The 20,034-nt window shown below is 39.2% G+C and overlaps 1 protein-coding gene across 4 annotated transcripts in view; it reads right to left on the bottom strand.

Annotated features, from left to right (window-relative positions):
- Positions 1-16,967: 16,967 nt before the first annotated feature.
- Positions 16,968-20,034, bottom strand: part of SYTL4 (synaptotagmin like 4) — a 540,572-nt gene continuing 537,505 nt past the window's right edge. For all 4 annotated transcript variants that reach the window (XM_079319082.1, XM_079319081.1, XM_079319083.1 and 1 more), the window contains one exon: positions 16,968-16,979. The gene's annotated coding sequence lies outside the window, so the exon portion shown is untranslated. The remainder of the gene's footprint in view (positions 16,980-20,034) is intronic.

Below are 20,034 nucleotides of genomic sequence, written 5' to 3'. Positions count from 1 at the left end.
TGAAATTTCCTTGGAGGTGTTTCTCCTCTAATTGATCTGTTAGTGTTTGTGGTAAGATTTCATTTTGCTGCTTGTTAATGAGGTCCCAGGGATTTTCCTCTGGTGCAGTTTCCCATCATGGTTTTGGGGCAGCACCTCCAAAGGCCACTCTGATTTCATTGCCAGTCCTTTGCCTGAGCTCTGCACAGGGATTTCATCCTACTGCATCAAAATCAGAGCAGGCTGGAATAGTTAATGAGACAAATGGGGAGAAAGAAGTACCCACTGCAGTGAGCTGGAATAAATAAAATGTTATCTTCAAACCACCAGCTCATCACCCATCCTGTTCTCTGAGCTGCCTGCAGATTCTTGGTCAATTCCTGGAAAAATCTGGGCTTTTGAGCTTATTTGTTTTCTCTATTGTTCCTAAAATGTTTTGCTGTTTTCAGTATTTATGGCTTGATGTCTGTCTGACTGTCATCATTACCAAGACTTGTGGCTTATTGCTGTTGATATAAAAATTTTATTTTCATGCTGGGATAATTTAAAGTGGGAGAGGTTTGGGAGCAAGGCTGAATGAATGTTTTATTCTGGAAGACTGCAGTTATCCCATCCCAATATGGGTGTCTGTTAACTCAGAGGATCTAGCTGACCTTTGACTGGACTATTTCCATGGATTGTTTCCTGCAAGAAGTGCCTTTTAATGAAAGATCTAATCACTAATAACTCACTATGACTCTCCTGTTTGCTCTTCTTCTTGAGGCTGCAAATCTTATTTCAGAAGTCCAAGGTGCCTGTAACTTTCCTTTTACATTATATTTTTTTCTATTACTTCTACTATTAATATTTATAATTTAAAATTTCATTGACTAAGGACAAATACACTGACTCAAAGCAGTTGGAAATCCTTCGTAATTTGTTGTGATGCTGTCAATTATTAGGGAAGAATTAAGTGCTCCTGACCCAAGATTCCACTGAGCTGTACCCAGTTTGTAGCTGAGATTCCCAACAGAGGAGGATGAGAATACAGGTTTAGGCTGCACCTTGGGATTTCAGAGATCCAAGTCTTGGAAGCAAAGAATTAAACCTAGAGTTCATAGGGTACAGAGCTGAAATTCCCCTGCTGCTATTTTTTTAGTCTAAATGTATCTTCTATTTGCTTTGTGTCATGAGAGGGTGAGAGTGGACTCTCCTGGGAGGTGGGATGTGAAGGTTTGGACCTCTTTCAGCAAGGCAGAGCTCAAAATTAGGCCTTTGAGTCTTTCAAAGAGTCTGTAACCCCCACAGCTGCACTGCTGCTACCAGCATTTCCCTGCCTCTGTGTCCTGCCAGCTCATTCCCCAAAGCTCCTCTCTCTGCAAAGAGGTTTCTGAGCAGAGCTGTGCATTTCAAGCTGATGCCCAGGGGCAGCATCTGAGGCTCCTCATCTCCTGGGGCTGCTCCAGCTGTGCTTTAGGCAGAGCTGTGGGTTTTTAATCCTGTGCCCTGAGAGCTGTGCACACCCAGCCCTGCTCAGGACTCCAGCCCCTGAAAGCTGGAGATCCAACAATGGCAATAATTGCAGTGTTTGTGCCCCTTACCTGCCATTTCACCTCCCTGTGCTCTCATTGTCAAAAAAGTTGCTGTTTTCTAACTCAGCATTTCAACACCACGCTGTGTTTGGTATGAGGATAATGCTGCCACTATAAATGTATTATCTACATCTGCATTGTGATGAACTCAGCTGAACTTTTACTCTCCATCATGATCTTTGAAAAGAAACCACTTCAAGCTGGAATAGGTACAAAGAAGAGCTATTAATATGATTAGAAAATAATTGAGTATGCAATTTTTTTCTAAGAAATTTTCTTGCTCACGTCCCAGTTCCTTGCACATACCAGAAAAGCTTCAAGTGTTTTAAATGTGTGTTTTCTCTCTGACATGCAGATGAAATTGCTGCAACAGATTTGCATTTTTTTTCTCCTACAATGCCTTTTTACTTATCTCACAGTAGCACTGTTAAACAACAGAGCAGTGTGGGATAGGTGTGATATCTCCTACAATAATTGCACTCCCACACGAGTCATTTTAGGGTGTGCAAAACTTGTTCCCCTTATTACTTCATCTAAATCAATACTGTAATCTGTTTTGTGTGAGAGATGAAGGGCATAATCCTGGTTATTGTACTGTGTGGGCAATTTATCCAGTGATTTAATAAATATCACACAAAATTGAATTTAATGCAAAGGTAAAATTCAAACTTGACACGGTTATTGAATATATACCTCCATGTCAAGTGGAATGAGATTTGCCTGGCAGAGAAGAAAATAGGAACCAGCTTTGTGGAGAGTGAGAATTTGGAGTTAGAATTTCAGTGAGAGACAGAAGAATTATTCAGCTCCTTGACAGAACCTGGAGAATCCTTGGACTCTTTTCTTTGTGGAGAAACCAGAAAAGGTTTAGTCAGTTCTTTTGGGGCAAAGTACAAGAATTGCAGTCAAGAAATCCCATAATTATATCTGAATTGCAGGGAAACTGCCAAGTGCTTCTGTGATCTCTGTTTCCAAGAATGGGAGTTTAGAGCAATAATTGCATTAATTCACAGATATTATAGATAATTATGGCATAGATAGGAGGCAAAGAAAAGATATTATCCCTATGCCCAATGAATGTGAGTCATAAAATGGTGAAGATCATGAATTTGTGTTGAAACAATTGGGAATGAGTTCCCCAAGTGTGCTCTGTGTCTGAACCTGAGGAGCTGCTGAGCAAGGAGAGGAAATTTGTGCAGTCTCAGATTGGAGATTTGCAGTTTTATGGCCACTGCAGAGCAGGTAAAATGTCTTTTTAATTAATTATAAATATAATCATTTTGTTTCCTCTTTGTGGTGTAAGGTTTAGTAGAGAATTCTGTGTTTTATTTTTGTTTGTTTGATTTTAAAGAAACCTCGCAAAGTGCATCTGAAAGAAAAACCACATTTTTTGTCATGGTTAATCCACTGTTTACTCCCAGCTGCCACTAGCCAAAATTTGGCTTCTGTGGCTGATAGCAAGCAGAAAAGAAATGTCTACCCTCAGTCAGAATTAAGAGAAAACAATTCTGAAGAAATAAGATTTTGGCAGCAAATCCTCATGTCATGATTTCCTGGTGAAGTCTTAATAAGAATCTTTTTTTAGAAGTGGGACAGTGGCCTGGGCTGGCACAGTTGGCTCATCCAAAATGCCCTGAGGGAAAATATCAGTTTTGGTGACATGAAGACAGATACATCTTTAGAATCTCTCTATATTAATTATATTAACTCTGTCTGCTTTATAATTTTATTTTAAAATATGTTCTTTTTTTAAGTAAGTCATTCTAACTTTCCAGGCTCCCTGTGTATTACATAATATATTCTAGGTTTGTGTCTTACAGTTCCAGTCTAATCTTGGGCAGCTTTTAAAAAAAATCAAATTTCTCCCTTTGTATTGGGAAGCCTCCTGTCCCTCTCTCTTGCTCTGCTGTCTATATTTCATGTCCCTTAGTCTGCAATTATAATTTGAATTTTCCTCAATTTGTCCTCTAAATAATTGTCTTTTATTTCTACCTCAAAAGCTCTTTGGCATAAACTTGTGAATTAACTTTTCCTAGCAAAATGCTGTTTTGTTTCCAGGATCAGATGGGGCAGGGGAGGGGAGCAATAAGGGCTGAGCTCAGCTGAGTGACAAATGCAAATCCTTCTGTTACCTTGGATTAAAAAGGGCTCCCCTGAAGGGTAACTGGAGCAGTGGCTGCATTACAGTGTCAGGTGCAAAACCTTTAATGGAGAGAAATTGCCTGAACTAATCTATTTGTCAGTAGGTGGGGGGGAAGTAGAAAACTATATATAACTTTGAAGCTGAAAGGTTTTGCCCTTCTCCAAAAGAATAAAATAATATAGCACTGAATAATGGCTTTGATTCCAGTTTTAAATTAGAAATCCAATTTGTTCTTATGAGCTCCCTACTCCATTTCTTACTACTCTCTCCATTCTGCTAGGTGACATTGGGAGATAAAGCAGAATTTACAAGATTGAAATAGGTAAATTTTTCTTAAAGGTAGACTGAAACTTGTCCAGAATGATGTATTAGAAATTGTATTGCATTTATTAATAAATGCCAAATATCCCCAGATAAGATAATTAAGTTTTATGCTTAGAGATGTGTTAAATGTAGATGCCAAATCAATTCTTTTCATAATTAGTGTTACCTGTTGTAGGAGCTGAAAAATGGGATTTTTTAACTCATCTGAATACAGAATTGTGTTATGACCATATGAACACATGCAGAGGAAACAGAATTGGCAGGGGGAAAGTGCTGTTAAAATAAAGTGATTTATATCATCTGGAACCACTCTCAGGAAATGGTCTCCTACAGAAGTGCTATCTAATAATTTGTCTCTGTTTAAATTGGGATTTCTCTGCTGTGGTGTGTGCTCATCATGCCCCAGGGTGGGAGGGATGAAATGAGTCAGGGCACAATTTAGGTTATGAAAAACTGTGCCAAATGGCACTTCCACAGTTTAACTTTAATGAAGTAGAGATCTTTTCAATAGTGAGATAAGTAAAATTTATTACCTTCTTCTGAAATTATTTTTTAAAGGAAAACAGTAGAGGAAGAGTCCAGGTTTCCATCTTGCTATTCTGAGAATCCCATTTGCATTCAGAGAAATAAAAACTCGAGTGGGGGCTGGAAAGTCAAGTGCAAACATTAGAGACATGAAAACATACCAAGTACACGAACATTTATTGCTTCTATGAAAATGGAAGTATTTATAGGGAATATTCCAGGGGAATTGTATTTTATAAGTTTTGAGCCCTTCATTATCTGCTCTCCACAAATCACATTTTTGCATTTGGTAACAAATTCAATGGGTTCCTTTCTCTCCTCTGCCTCCTGCAACCTTCACCCTCTTCTCATTGTCTAAAACTCCACTTTGAAAAAGCTTCATTTCAAAATATGAATCCTTTGGAGATACAATTGAATCTGAAGTATTTCTTATCAAAAACTTCCCCATTTATTATGGTTTAGTGTTTTATATTATTGTGTACAGTACACTGCTACAGCAGGAAAACCTGGGGACAATGACAGGAGCACAGTGGGGTCCCTGTGAACATTTTCCAGGTCTCCAGCCACAAGGACATAAATAATATCTCAGTAATATCTCAATAATAAATAATATTCTTGAGGAATTTCCTGAGCCAGAGCTGAGTTTTTGTAAATTGCTGGGTGAAAAAAAAAAAAAAAAAGTTTAAATTTAAATATTTACTTCCCTGCATGGAAACTGTCTTGCTTTTAATGCACAGGAATTGTCACTGAAGGATATTCCAGATGATGCAGACCAGCACTCAATGACAGAACTCACATTTCCTCTTCCAGAGGACACAGTCTGTACATGAAATTGCAGAATGTTATAGTCCAGCAGGATATTATTTTAAGAACTGAGGTGAATATAGGGGGTGATGAGAACCTCTCCAGGTTTTTATTTAAAACGTGTTTTGTCTAATAACAGTCTGTACTCCAGAGCCTGGAAAGGGAAGGATGTCATTCCCAGGGCAAGGAGTGACAGTGCTCTTGAGGAAGGGAATTCCTGGATGATCCAGGAGATGTCTGCAAGGCCAGGACAGGCAAGTGCAGAAGGGTCTGAAAAGAAATAACTGAGGGCCTTAGCAAAAGGCTACTGATTTACTTCCTCTTGAGGTAAGAATACACTAGACTTTTTCTCATCTCATTACAACTGAGAAGCAAGCAAACCACTAGAGCAGGAGCTGTGTGATTCAGGGGCTCCACGAGTGTGATGTGATCCCTTTCAGTGAGGGTGAGATCTTTCTCTGTCACTGCCCACCCAGGGACGCCAGGTGTCCCAGTCTGAGGTTTGTCCTTTGCCCTGAGATCACCCCAGAGGGACATGAGGTGGTTCAAACCCTGGTTCTCTCTGAAGCAGCCAAAGAGAGATTGCCAGAGACAGTTTTCTCTTTTCCAAGGATTATTTATTATTTCTTATCTCAGGGACTTTTTGCCTGGCCAGCAGGGTCTGCTCAGCCTGGCATCCATGGTGGAATCTGCCTGGTGAGGGCAGGGCTTATCTTAGTTTGTACTACGTATTACATGTTTACAAAGTTTTCCTAATACAATACAGTTTTATTAAATGGTCCAGCCCTGATCCCATCCAATTTAAAAGTGCCAACGTGTCACCCAGCATGGATGACATTGAGAAGAAGGAGGAAAAGGTGTCCATCCCCAAATTCTCCATCTTAGCCACGTGTCCCTTATCATAAACATTAAAAAAAAATCTATCTATGTTCTAACAATCTAATTTATACTTTACTAATTTTGATGGCTTGTTTCCATTCTCTTTGTGCTGACAACTTCCCCCAGGGGTTAGAATTCAGCTCCTGAGACACCAGGGTCTCACTCAGGAGTCTTTGAGACCCTCGCCAGGGGGGTTTTGAGACCCCCAAGGAGGCCAGAGGTGCGCCCTGGGCTCCCACATTTCTCCAGGCTGCAGAGAGCAGCAGGAACTCCTGACTTTCCCTGAGCACCGAGTCCATGCCAGGCTGAGCATCCCTCCCCTCCAGGGCATCCTCAGCCAGCACTGCCCTGCCTTCCCAAGGTGTGCTGGAGCAGCCTGGGGCTGGCACAGAGGGCAGCACATGCTGGAAGGAAAAACCCTTCATTGGTGCAATTCTCCTTTTTTCAACACAGAACTGATGTCAGTGCAGCACTCCCAGTTAGAATGCTGCATCCTGCCCCTCCTGAGACAGCTGGCACTCTCCACAAGGATTTGCATTCATGGAATCCCAGAATCCCATAATTCCAGAAGGGTTTGGGCTGGGAGGGACCTTAATCCCCCTCCAGTTCCAGCCCCAGCCATGGGCATTGCACCCTGATGCATTTCAGTGTCTGGAAAATTCCCCATTAGTGCCTCTGCTCCTGCCTATTTGTGCCTGTGAATATTCACTGTGTGTGTGATCTCTTTGCCTCACTTTCATCACATGTGGGTAAATTCTCCTCTAAAATCCCTAATATGACATCCTTGCTAATATCTGCTGTGCTTAGATATGTCCCTAATGTAAATTATTAGCCTTTAAGTGCTGGCAACGTTAGCATATTGTTGCTGTAGGCTAAGTGTAATTCTTTTAATCTTGATGGTAATTTCCTGGTTAAATATTTTAAATAAATACATTTAAATAAATAACTTTGTACAAGGAATATTAATCATACTGCTTTAGCAGTATATTTGGATTTTCCCTTATTCCTGACTCTCTAGTTTTTAACTTTTGTATTTGGAGTCTAATCATGCCTTGTTAGCAATCATGGATCTTGATCAGCATGTTTGGTTCCTGTTGGTATCACTGCACAGAGTGAAAAATGAAATGGGGTTTGGAAATCTGTTCTTCTCATTGATAACCCATAGGCACTGAGGGATGACAGGGCAATTTCTACTGTGCTTACAGAGTATTTTACACAAAACTGGGGCAGACATGCAGGTCTTATGGCAATGCCTTTCACCTGATAGAAGTAAAGGTGAATAGTTAAATGGGGCTGAGATATTATTAACATCCCGTGAAATGCAGTGGCAGCACAAATGCTTTGATTAGACATTCCTGAAACAAAGGGATTTCATCTCATTTTATGCCAATATTCACAGAAAGTTGTTTTGATGATTCTTGACACATTTTCATTGATTTCAGTGCAGGTCAAAGAAAACCAAACAGGTTCTCACTAGAGTGGATGATTGCTTTCTCACAGACAATGGCATTAGCAGCTTTTAAATGGTCAGGAGCCAACCAAGGGATGGAATCTGAGTTTAATTGTATTTTTGGCCTTGGCACAGTGCATTTCATGAAGGATGGAGTGAGTTGTGTGTGAGGGGATTTTTGTTCCACCTTGGCTTTTTGATGCCAGTGCAGATCTGCTGTGTTTGTTTTTCTGTTCCCTTCTTGAACTCCTCATGGTTTTAAGGTTGACCTGCACAATGTGAAGTCTTTCCTTGCTTGGAGAGGTTTCCTGTGAAGAAATGGCTTCTTTATATTCATTTTAGACTTTTAGGAGAAAAAAAAATATGAGAAACTCTAGAATTTTCATGGAAAATTTCTGGATATTTGCTCCTTGTACCCCACCTTTGGGTGCCTCTCTGGGCTGGCTCTGAGTCCCACCACAGCCCCAGGGTCCTGTGGAACATGGAAAAATCTGGGGTTTTGTCATTTGTGCTGTTTTTCCTCATTTTAGTGCTCTCCTCATGAAATCTGGTAGAGCTCAGGTTGCTACAATTGAGTTTAACTGGGACACCATGGAGATCATTTCTTTTTATGGTACCATTGCCCAGATATGCAACAACTCAATAGTTTAAGCTTTATTTTTTTTCACATAACAAAATGCTAAATTTCCCTGAATGTCACAAAAAATAAAATAAAAAAAAATTAAAAAACTCCTCCTACTGGAGGAATTAAACACATACATTGCATATTTTTATAGATTCCATAGCATTTTGCTATTTCCTCTGGCTTAATTTTATGGCTATTTCATCTTTCTGTCCTATTTTTCTGGCTTCTCTCTTTGCCTTGTGTCTTTGTAATAATGCAATTTGAATTTCTAGTACCCTTCCAACGTTTCAGAAAAACCCTACACTTTGTAAGGTCATAATGGAAGTTCTTTAAAAGTTAATTTTAACAAACCAATTTGTTTCAATCAGCCATTGTATAGATGACAATTTCCTTGGCTCTGCATCTGCTTTACAAATATTCATATACAATTATCAGTTTTCAAATAATATTTGTTCTCTTTGCCCCTGTTCCTGCTACGTGGAAAGCCTGAACTTTCCTGTTTGGGGAAATTCTTTGTGACTAATTGCACAACTGAAAGCTGCCCCCATTGCCAGAAGAGCAGATTAAAATAAACTCTGAGTGAGAAACAGAGCAGAGAACCTTCCAGGATTTGTGAAGAACAACTGGAGGAGGTTTGCAGGGTTTCACTCTGAGCAGTGGATGCCTTCCAGCAGCAAAATCCTGGCTCCAAGCTCTGCTCTGCAGTTTGCAGCTAAATCAAGGGAAGCCAGCCAAAAATGATGCTTTTTATAAAACTTTGAGAGCGTTGAACAGTGCAGAGAAATGGATTGGGAGAAACATCTTCTCACTTAGGATAAAAACAGAGAGGGAGAACTTGAAAACAGTGGGGGAACTGGAAAAAGCTGCTGAGCCTGAGTTTGGGACAGCTCCAGGGGGAATCAGGAGAGGCCAAGGGAATTCTGTGGCATTTCTGGCACTCTGGGACTGACCCTGGCCAGGGGAAATCCTGGAGCTGCCAAAATGATTCTGGGCAGAGTGAAGCCAAGGGGAGCTGCAACAACCCCAGGAGCTCCACCCAGAGAAGGGGAAAAAATATTTGGGGTCATATTTGTCTCAGAGTATTTTTTTGGCCCTGTTCTCAACACTCTTGTCCTGGCTCTGCCAAGACCCAACTGCACCAGAGCTGAGAGGAACTGCTGGGTATGGAGCAGGCAATTGGAAACAGATAATTGTTATTAAATACACAATTGTTATTAAATAGATAGTTGTTGTTAAATAGATAGTTGTTATTAAATAGATAGTTGCTATTAAATAGATAGTTGTTATTAAATAGATAATTGTTATGAAACAGTTGTTATAAAATAGATTATTCCAGAAATTGTCCTGGTGGTTAAGAGGATTCTGGGCACTCCAGCATTAATTAATGTCATTAGGCTGCTGCCTCTTGCCACAGTCTGGCAGCAGAAATGGAGCAGTTCTCAATATGGTGACATCAAAAAAGCATTTGGGTACAGCTTTGTTTCATTTTAAAAATGACTTTTGGTAAAGCACATTTAAACCCACCCAAACCATACCTGCAGAAGTGATTTAAAGTCTGTATGAGTCTTTTGCCATTAATTTTTCATGAGACAGGCAAAGTGGATAAATTATCTTCAAATTGGGACTTAGTTGTCTAAGTAACTTGTTACTTACTCAAACTTTTAATTAACTAAACTGTTCTCTTTATAATTCATATTGAGCAATTTCCTGCAGCAGTATTTTACAGGTGAAAATCCATGTACTGCTGATTTACTGAATGAGGAATAAAATATGAAGAGAATTACTTGTATAAAGGTTTGAATTTATTGTTTTTCCATTTCACTTGAGGATACCCTTATTTTTTCCTGGGCAATCCCACTTTTTCCTAAAAGCATTATTTTAGGAATATAATGACATATATACCATCACTTTCTTAAGCTGTAAAGTTATTTTAAGGTATTCTACATGGAACAAAAAGCTACTCAAGCTCCAGTTTTAAGGATATTATTAAGGTGCCAAAAAGAAATATTTTAGTAAAAATAACTATAATATTAAAAAAAAACATCCAGAAGGAAACCCTTGAAAGAGCAAAAACTTGAAAGTCTTGCAATGCCCGCAGAAGAAATGCAGGTTATTTGAAGGGGAGCCTCAAATCATCTCTTCTTGTGATAAGTGTATTTTGCTTTTATTTGTTTTATCATTTGAGATTACATTGCATTCTGAACATAGTTTATATTTCCAGAAGAACCTGGAAATTTCCTCTGAAAAGGTTTTGAGATCCACCTGAATTTCCCTCGTTCTTATGCCAGTCTCAAAAGACACGAACAGGGAATTTTCCATCATATTGCTATAAATTTTACATCCATAAAATGTCACTAAAAATGGCCAGCATTATTTCATCTCTCTAAGAGAAAATGATTCATTTTTGCCACCTAATCCTGCACTGCCAATTTAACCCCTTCCTCAGTCCCTTTACAAATTTGAACTAAAAGTAGATCTAGTTGGATTCTTTGGGGGTTTCCTTTTTAAAGCTCTGACATTTCTCCCTGTAATTGAGTTTAGTCTGCCTCCAGTTTCCCAGCACTTTGTAAATGTCAGATTTGCAAAATGTATACAGAGCTTTATAGATATGTGAACAATTTAATTTTAATAATTTTATCATTCTTAAACACTTCAGTCATTGGGTTTTCCTGCTTTCCACCCTTGTGGTTTTCCCATTTCTCCTTGCATCCTTCTATTTCCTGAATCTGAGTTTAATATTTAATATTTTTGCCATTTTCCTTTTGTCACATTTAATACAAAGAGGAGAATTTGGGTGAGAAGGAATCTCCAGACACAGCCTAAACCTGCACTGAGGAGTCCTCAAGGAGAAACACAAAATCTTTGTTTTTTGTGGAAATGATGATTTTTAACAACATGGAAATTTAAACTGATCACATTAATCTCACAATAATGCTGCCTGGAGACTTGAAATTAGGGATTAATTGAAATAATTTTGGATATATTACTTAATTTAGAATTAGAGAAAATCAGGCAAATAGGACATGATTGTGATACAGAAATAGTAAATAAAACATTGTTCTGTGTCAATTTAAAGACTGTGAAACATTCTTAGCTGTTAATAATGACCCATAATGCAAATGGAGTAGACTTTTAAAAATAATTCTCCAAATTCTCTCAGTACCAACTGATGAACAGACATTGGCAATATCAAATATATTTTCCTTAATTTTTTCTTAATGCACTTACTACTGTAATGCCTGAACATTTACACATTGAGAGATAATAAATAACTTTAATTTCATACAAAGATGGAGCTTCCACTTCAAGGTGGTGTTTTTTAAGCAAATAAATAGAATAGATTGTTTTTTTCTTGCTTTATTGTCTAAGTGCCTCTTTATCTATTAAATACTTGACGTGCCATTTGCTGCTAAGTTATTGATAATTGTATAGACATTTTTATAATGACACAGAACAAAACACGATTGTGCAGAGTTTGCAAGGGGCTGGTGCAACATAAAACATATAATGAGCTAATGGATTCAAATTAATCACTGAATTAGTCAGGGAAAAATAAAGAGACTGGGAAGGAGATGCCATAAAACTGTGTTCCCTTTAGTGCTGAAAAGGCTGAGGAGGAAGGAGCATCAATTTCCACATCCTCATATCCTTTGTGTTTGTTTCTTTTTGAGGATTTTTTATTTCTGCAGAAGTTTTTCTCTGGCCCCACTGTGTGTTCAGAGAGAACATATTTCAGGCAGCACAAATTTTTGAGCAACAAATTCCTATTTCAAAAAGGGAAGAGATGTAAAGATATAAATAGCAAAGATGAAAATAAGTGAAATATTCAAATAGATGTAAAGATGGAAGTGAATGGAAGTAAAGGGAATGGATGGGAGTTGTGCAATTTTTCTTTCACAATTAACTGAATATAACCACTGCAAATGGTTTAGCTTTAGACTTAAGAGTGCATTGGTTTATGTTTCCTCTGAAAGAAGATAAGAATTACTTTTGGAACATCAGGAGAGTGGTTTGGATGTAAAACTGAGTGAAAGCTGGTGCTGTGTGTGACATGCAGGGATCAGGATGGATTTGGAGGCTGTGCCCCATCAGCAGAGACATTTTCTTCCAGTGGTTCTCAACATCTGTCTTTTCATAATTCTGATTGGGGAGGCAGAAGAATTTCCCTTTTGCTTTCTGAGCTTTCAAATTCTTTTGGCACCAGACAAAAATTTACTTTCTTTAGTTTGTGGTTAATATACTGTGCTGCCCAAACTCCAAAGAAGAAAGTGCAGTTGTTGGGCCAAGGAATTCACCTGTTTGTATTTTTTCTTTTTTCCAGTGGCTCCTGATGTGCTGATTTCCCTGGGCCAGGCACTGAAATCTGAAATAATTCCCAAATCCAAACCCCAGCAGCTTTTACTGCAAGGAAAGAATTACACCTTGGTTAAACCTCTTTAGGATTCTATTTCAAGTCTTCAGCTCTGAAAGTTGAGTAATAATATAATGAGTAATTAAACATGTGAATTAAAAGGTGAACCTCACACTGTGGGCTGAATCTGTTCAGGTTTTGCAGATTGTTTGAAAGGGAAAAGTCATTTATTAGCCAGCTCTTTTTTTTCTCTGTTAGGTTGCAAAATCAAATACCAAGCTAAGAAAGGGAAAATTTTATAGCTCACTTCTGGAATGAAAACTACCATTTCCAATTGTATCTGAAATGATTTCAGGAGTGAGTGTAATCACACTTAGTCATCTCCATAGGCATTTTGTACAGGTTGGAGTGTCTAGAAAAGTGTTTATGTTGATAAAGGAAAATAAATGCCATGTCCTACAGTTGTAATATTTCATCCTGATAAAATATAATAATGGGAGCAATATGGGATGAAAAATATGAAAAAATGCATCTTCATTATGACAATCTTGAGTGTGCTAGAAAAAAAGAACATTTAAAAAATACTATATCCTCAGGATTGCTGCAGAGTGTTTGACTTTACAGCAGCACAGTTTAAGGGTTTGAAAATTTTATGTGATTCCTTAAAACTGATTGTGTTGGGGTATTTCCTCCTTTTTCCTCCCCAAAGGAAATTTTTTTCAGGATAGAAAATAGCTGGAAGGACAAAACCAAGGGGCTATTTTTGCAGGTCTTGGTTGGTTTGGTTTGACCTCTCAGTTGTTTTGTGGGGCATTACAGTGACTCCCCACATCTGGGTGGTTTCACCTTGACCTTATTTTCTCAGGGGTGAATTCCTTCAGTGGCTCACAGGAGAGCAGTGGGTGTGAATCCTGGGAATGCCAATGCAATGATGGAATCTCTCCTCTGCCAACAGAAACTCTGCCAAAATTCTCCTTGTGACAATTCCTTTCTATTTGATGCATTTCACTAATAAGTGAGATCTCTATTACACTGAATTTCTCTCCTCATACTCACATTCCTATTACAAATACCAGAGGGACACGAGACATAAGAGGTTCTAATTTTCACCTTTGTATTTATATGACTGGAGGATACTTTTTAATACCAAATTCTGCCAAGAACAAATCCAGCAACTGGAGCTTTCTGTGATTGAAAAGGATTCCTGTAACTTGAAACTGCTCAGTCTGCTACAAAAGAAATAGAAAAGTTCCATATGAATAAGTCCCAAATTTAGGCATTGTTATGACCTGAAGTCCAAGTGGATGTGATGACTTTTTCTTTTAATTTTTCTTGTGGTTTAACCCCACCTGGAAACAGCCTTGCAGGATCTTTCCTGTAAATTTGGGAAACCTTGCTTTGCATGTCAGTGATTCTGTGTGTGGGGGTTGCTCTGTGTGACCAAATTGCTCAGATTCCCTGAGTAATCCAGGTACATCATTATATCCTCTGCTGAAATTGTAGCTTAGAATTAAGTTAACAACCCTTTATTCAGAACTGCCTCTGCCAAATGCACAAAGTCAATTTGGCACTGAGGACAGCAAACATTATGACTGGGTGTCAGGGAAATTTGGCTCCACAGCAGAGAGGTTCCTGCAGCTCCATTTCCCAGCTCAGGCCAGGAGCTGGAGCTGAAAGAAAGGAAAATGTGAAAGAAAGGAAAATGTGAAAGAATGGAAAATGTGAAAGAAAGGAAAATGTGCAAGAATGGAAAATGTGCTCCCTGTTTGGTGAGCCAGTCTGCAACTCCCACTCAGCCCCTGCCCCTTCAATGCCCAGGCCAGGAAAATCCAGCCCTCAATCACTTTATCAAATAGGAATTAAATTAATCTTTCAAAAATTCTGAGGTGGTGATGACTCAGAACATCTGGAAATTAATTGGATCTATGACTTCTGTGTGTTTTTAAATAACTTGTGATTTCTTATACAACATCTGGATTTGGAGTGCAATTTCAGTAGTGTAAACTGGATCTCATTCATAAAACATCCACGATGGGTATCAGTGAGCATAGGAAATTAAAACTCTGAGAACTTCTTTCATGTTGATTTAAGCTTCCACTTTTTATTGATGGGACAGTTTATATTTTAATAATTTTAGGTTAGCATCAGATTTCTACATGATCAATCACTTCTGAAAATGAAGGATAGACTGGTGTGTGGAATTCTTGGAAAACTTAATTCTCAAGCTTTGCTTTTTCATACAATCTCTTCTAATTCAAAATTCTTCAACATAAGAAGTAGGAGAGTTTTCCTCTCTGCATGCACTTTTCTACTATTTTTGAGTAGTTCTAAATTTAGTCAGTAAGGTAAATAAAATCATATTTTTTTAAATGATGATGATAAGTAAAAATTCATCCAGCCCCATCACAATCTAATGATGATTTCATACACAAATTATTTCATCTGTATTAGTGCTTGTATTGTTGATAGTGAATAAATTATTGCCAATGCAATCTAATCCAAACTTGATCCATCCTTACACAAATGCAGCTCATTCCCTCTTTCCTTCCTGGCCCCTCCTGTGCAGAACTGGTTCAGTTTCCACAGGGACAGTAAAGAGAAAATCCTCCTCAGCATAGGGAGTGTTTAGATAGGAGCAGTGTTAGAAACAAAACCAATTTATCACATGGTCCAGCTGTTCACTGGGTGTTAATAATGATCCTTTTTCTTTGGGTGCAGTTTGGTATTTATAGCTAATTAACTCCCTTCTACAGCAGCCAGCAATCTGCCTTAGAGAACAGAGAAAACTGATACAGATTGGATTAGAAGCTGTTAAATGCACAGAAAAAAAGTCAGCTAATTTACTGTACAACAGTTATTAGCAAAGCACTGAGAGATATTTTCAGGTGGTTTTTTCTCTTGTCCTGTCTTTATTTTCTTTAAATTTTACTTAAAGTGCTGATATAAAAACTTTCACAAGATACAGAAACTCCCAAAATATAATTTGCTTTAACTGTGAAGAAATGGAGTATTTTCAAGGTCAGATTAAGAAAATGTTTCCACTATTAATGCTGAAGTGTTGATGTACAGATAATGTTTTACAGCACATGCATTAAAAATTTCACCTAAAGGAAATTCTTTGCTGTTTGTCCTCCTCCATTCCTTTGAAGGGAGTAGTTTTTGTTTCAGAAAAGGAGAATTCTGGCAGTGTCAGTAAAATGTAATGAAATGAGGAGTGCTGGTTTGGGAAACAGCCTTCCACTGGAGATGGAAATCATTTAGAAATGATTTGCTGAATGTTTGTTCACAGAACTCAGGTCCCAGTTGACTTCCATGGTAATACTCTGTATGTGCCTTCCCTCCACAGGTTTTGGAATTTAGCTCATACAATTTTAGAATATCAGTTACTACTTATTTTGGAGGACATTACCAATTAAAGGAAATGAACAGTTCCTAATAGGAAAAACCCAGATAATTTGGGTGCTTGAGCAGTTCCAAACCACTGGTTTTTTTTTTCTTCCAGTAAACTTTTTTGAACCAAAATTAATAATTTCAGTTTGCTGCTTCCAATTTTTTCCAGAAATTGCAATTTGGTGGGGACTAACACAAAATTTTTCTTTGATGTGGTGATTTTGTGCTTCTTTTTATTCCTGGTTCTCTCTTGCTGTGCATCCTTAGCAGAGGCACTTTAGGGTAAATGTTCTACAAAGATTGCTACATTTACACAGCCTTGTGAAATGATGTCTTACAGTTTTCCCATTTGTTAAAATATGTGATAAAGCTGCTCATATAAGTATTTTGGAACCTTATTGTTTGAAAGCATTTGTTAATCTTTAGAGGAGCTTTTCTTCCCATTACAGATAGCAGATGTAAGGGACAGGAGGCCTTGGTAGTGATTTGGTTTCTCTGTAATGAGCCTCTCTCACAAAGCATTTTGGAGGAACACATATGTGATCACTTCTGTTGTGATATCCCCGGGCAGATGAGGTGTTGCATTTTGGCTACAGGAGAGGCACAAAGGATAATGCAACAAAGTTCTTTGTGTAATGGAGAAGCAGAAAAAGAACTTTATTTAAAGAAACACTGCAAATATATGGGGTAGTTGGTGCAAAACAAAATAGAAAAGAGTCATTGGGCCAAGAAGGCAACACCTCTTTGAAAACATGCTTTGTGCCAAACATCACAGGCACTCACAGCTCTCACACACCCTGCAGGTGTTTAGTTTGGTTTAATTCCTTGTCCTGACAAGGGGCTGCTTTCTTGGCTCCCAGCAGCATCCTGGCAGTGAGGTGGGAAAGCAAAGCAGGAGAAAAATCTGCTGGGAGATTCCTGCCCTGGCTGGTGCCACCCTCCAGCCCTGTCCTGCTGGAATGTCCTGCTGGGAATGTCCTGCTGGAATGTCCTGCTGGGAATGTTCTGCTGGGAATGTCCTGCTGGAATGTCCTGGTGGGAATGTCCAGCTGGGAATGTTCTGCTGGGAATGTCCTGCTGGAATGTCCTGCTGGAATGTCCTGCTGGAATGTCCTGCTGGGAATGTCCTGCTGGAATGTCCTGCTGGAATGTCCTGCTGGGAATGTCCTGCTGGAATGTCCTGCTGGGAATGTTCTGCTGGGAATGTCCTGCTGGAATGTCCTGCTGGAATGTCCTGCTGGGAATGGCCTGCTGGGAATGTCCTGGTGGAAATGTCCTGGTGGAAATGTCCTGGTGGGAATGTTCTGCTGGAATGTCCTGCTGGAATGTCCTGGTGGGAATGTCCTGGTGGGAATGTCCTGCTGGAATGTCCTGCTGGGAATGTCCTGCTGGGAATGTCCTGCTGGGAATGTCCTGCTGCAATGTCCTGCTGCAATGTCCTGCTGGAATGTCCTGCTGGAATGTCCTGCTGCTCTGGATGTGCCTGGCACAGCTGGGGCCTGGCACCTGATTTTGGCTGCTCTAGAGTAGAATGGGAAAGTGTGTCTTGTATTCAGGAGAAAATAACTTTTGTTGAATCCTGGGATGGTTTGGGTTGGAAGGAACCTAAAAACCATCTCATTCCACTCTTCCTACCATGCCAGGGACCTTTCACCACCCCAGGGTGCTCCAGCCCAATGTCCAACCTGGCTTTGGGCACTTCAGGGATCCAGGGGCAGCCACAGCTGCTCTGGGGAAATTTCCACCTCTCTGTCCTGCCCCAGTCAGTGAGACAACACTGGCAAGAAAGTTAGTCCTTGTCACCCCCTGAATGTCCCAAAATGCTTTAACCCAAGCACAGTCCTTCCAGCTCTGCTCACCAGCAAGAAAATATTCAAATGTTGTTCCACTATTCAAATGGCAGGTGGTTTGTTTGTGCATTATTTAATTCTCACTGACTTTAAGGCAAGATAATGTTTCTATCTCTGAAGTTTAATAGCACAAGTGGGTGTTAATTCTGATAGGGTTCAAGAGTAATAAAATGCTGCTAGAATCCCACGAAATAGCAAACTGCTGTAAATTTTAGTCATGCAGTGCTAGTATCAAACAGAATGAGCAGCCAGGCTGCAGATGAGAGATTGAAACCACTTTGAACACATCTCAATTGGCAATCATTAAAGAGGTATTTCTACTGATTTTGCATCTGGTATTCAGACAGAATTCCTAGTTCTGAAAATGTGGAAAATAAGTGGTTTTTATAAGGTAGGTAGTGTATTGGATTTGATTGTAACTTTACTTGAAAAGCCCTGTCAAGAATATAAGCATGAAGAAAAATGGATTATCTCAGTAATTCTCTCTGAAAACACAACTCAATGTGAATTTGTAAACATTGAACTACCTAGAAGTCAATGGGAAATGTTCTGATTTAAAATTTCATTGCTTTTATTTCGGGGCTGATATTTTATTTTATTGGGCTTCAAGGTTTCTACTCTCTGACCAAAGTATCAACCCAGGGAACCACTGAAAATGTCATCCTGGCTTAGAGAATGACACATTTTACTCAGAAATGTACCTTACAGCATGTACTTGAGTCCTACTTGTGTGACTCAAGTGAGTATCACAGCGGAAGGGAATGAAGGTTAAATTCAAATACTTATCTGAAAGGAGCCTTGAGATGGAAGCAGGAGGGGGAGTTTGCTTTCCACTTACTGATTTGGGAGTGTGGAGAATCATGAAGAAAATGAATACAGGAGGAAAAATATGCCAAGAAGTGTTTTCCTTTTCATTCTCTTTTAGCACGTGCCTGAGTGGGTTTATGTTACTGTGAATCAGTCACTATAGGTCTGCTGTCTAGGATTTTTTTCTTGATTTTTCTACATATAATAAAACCCTTTCCAGAGATTCCTGACCACTATTACTTGTTCCTCATCCCTTTTAACCCATGAACTTGGATGTTTGTTGGCAATTCCAGGCAAGACACAGCTCTGGGGAGCTCTGGCTCAGGCTGGAGCTGATTCTGGGTTATTTATTCTCCTGGCCTTGGGTCTGGAGGTGCTGCCTCTGCTGAGCCATGCAGAACAATCAGCAGAACAGACTGTGTCAACTGCACACCAAACCACAGCAGATGCCACTCAGCAGGATAAAAAGAAATTGTTTGTACATGTGGAATGGATGGGAGCTCAGGAAAAAGAAGAGAGAGGGAACCAGGCTGCTGGAGTGTGAGGAATTACACAGGGATGGGTTGTGAATATGAGGGAGCAGAATAAATCAGGAGTGATGCATGAACTCACAAAGACCAGCTTTTCTTATTTCTGCTCCTCACAGTATTAATTGCTTTGCTGCTCTTCACCAAAAAGCAGAAGCAAAAAAGAATCACTACATTTCAGCTCAGCTGGGAGACAAAAAGCAATTCTTGAGCAGCTCATTCATTATATTTAATAAATCTCCAAATAGTATTTACTAGAGATTGTTTGCTGTCCTGTGTTCTTATATGTAAAAAAACAAAAAAACCCAAAGTGTCTTAAAATTGTTACTTCCAAAGCAGTTCTGAGGCACCTCTTTCTGGGGAGATGTTTGGAGTGCAGGTGGGTTACATGTGCTGTGTGAGATCTTTCTTTGTGAATTAACTGGGTTCACACAGAAACATCCAGATTAAGAAAACCTGCCAAGGTTTTTCCTCCTCTGGGACCCTTGTTGGGTGGGAAGTTCTCTGTAGGTTTTAAGACATGTCTGTGCATTTCAGCATATCCATATTTTTAAGGCTTTGCATCAGATGGAGGAAAAGCAGGCAGTGACAAGATTTGCTGGTGTGGAGTGTTTATAATCTGACATTTTCATGACATGAATTTTAACTAATTTCCACCATAAAGCCACACTACTTAAATTCATGGCAGCAAACCATCTTCAAATTTTATATAGGAATGTCTCCATCTAAGATCCATCCATTTGGTTCTGCAGAACTTAAATCTTCTTTTCCCCTTCCACATTTTTAGGATCACTATTGTACTTGCTGTT

This window comes from Erithacus rubecula, assembly GCF_903797595.1.
Source record: "Erithacus rubecula genome assembly, chromosome: 15".
NCBI classification, from domain to species: Eukaryota; Metazoa; Chordata; class Aves; order Passeriformes; family Muscicapidae; genus Erithacus; species Erithacus rubecula.
Note: the sequence above shows the minus strand (reverse complement) of the source record. Positions and strands in the feature narration are given on the sequence as shown.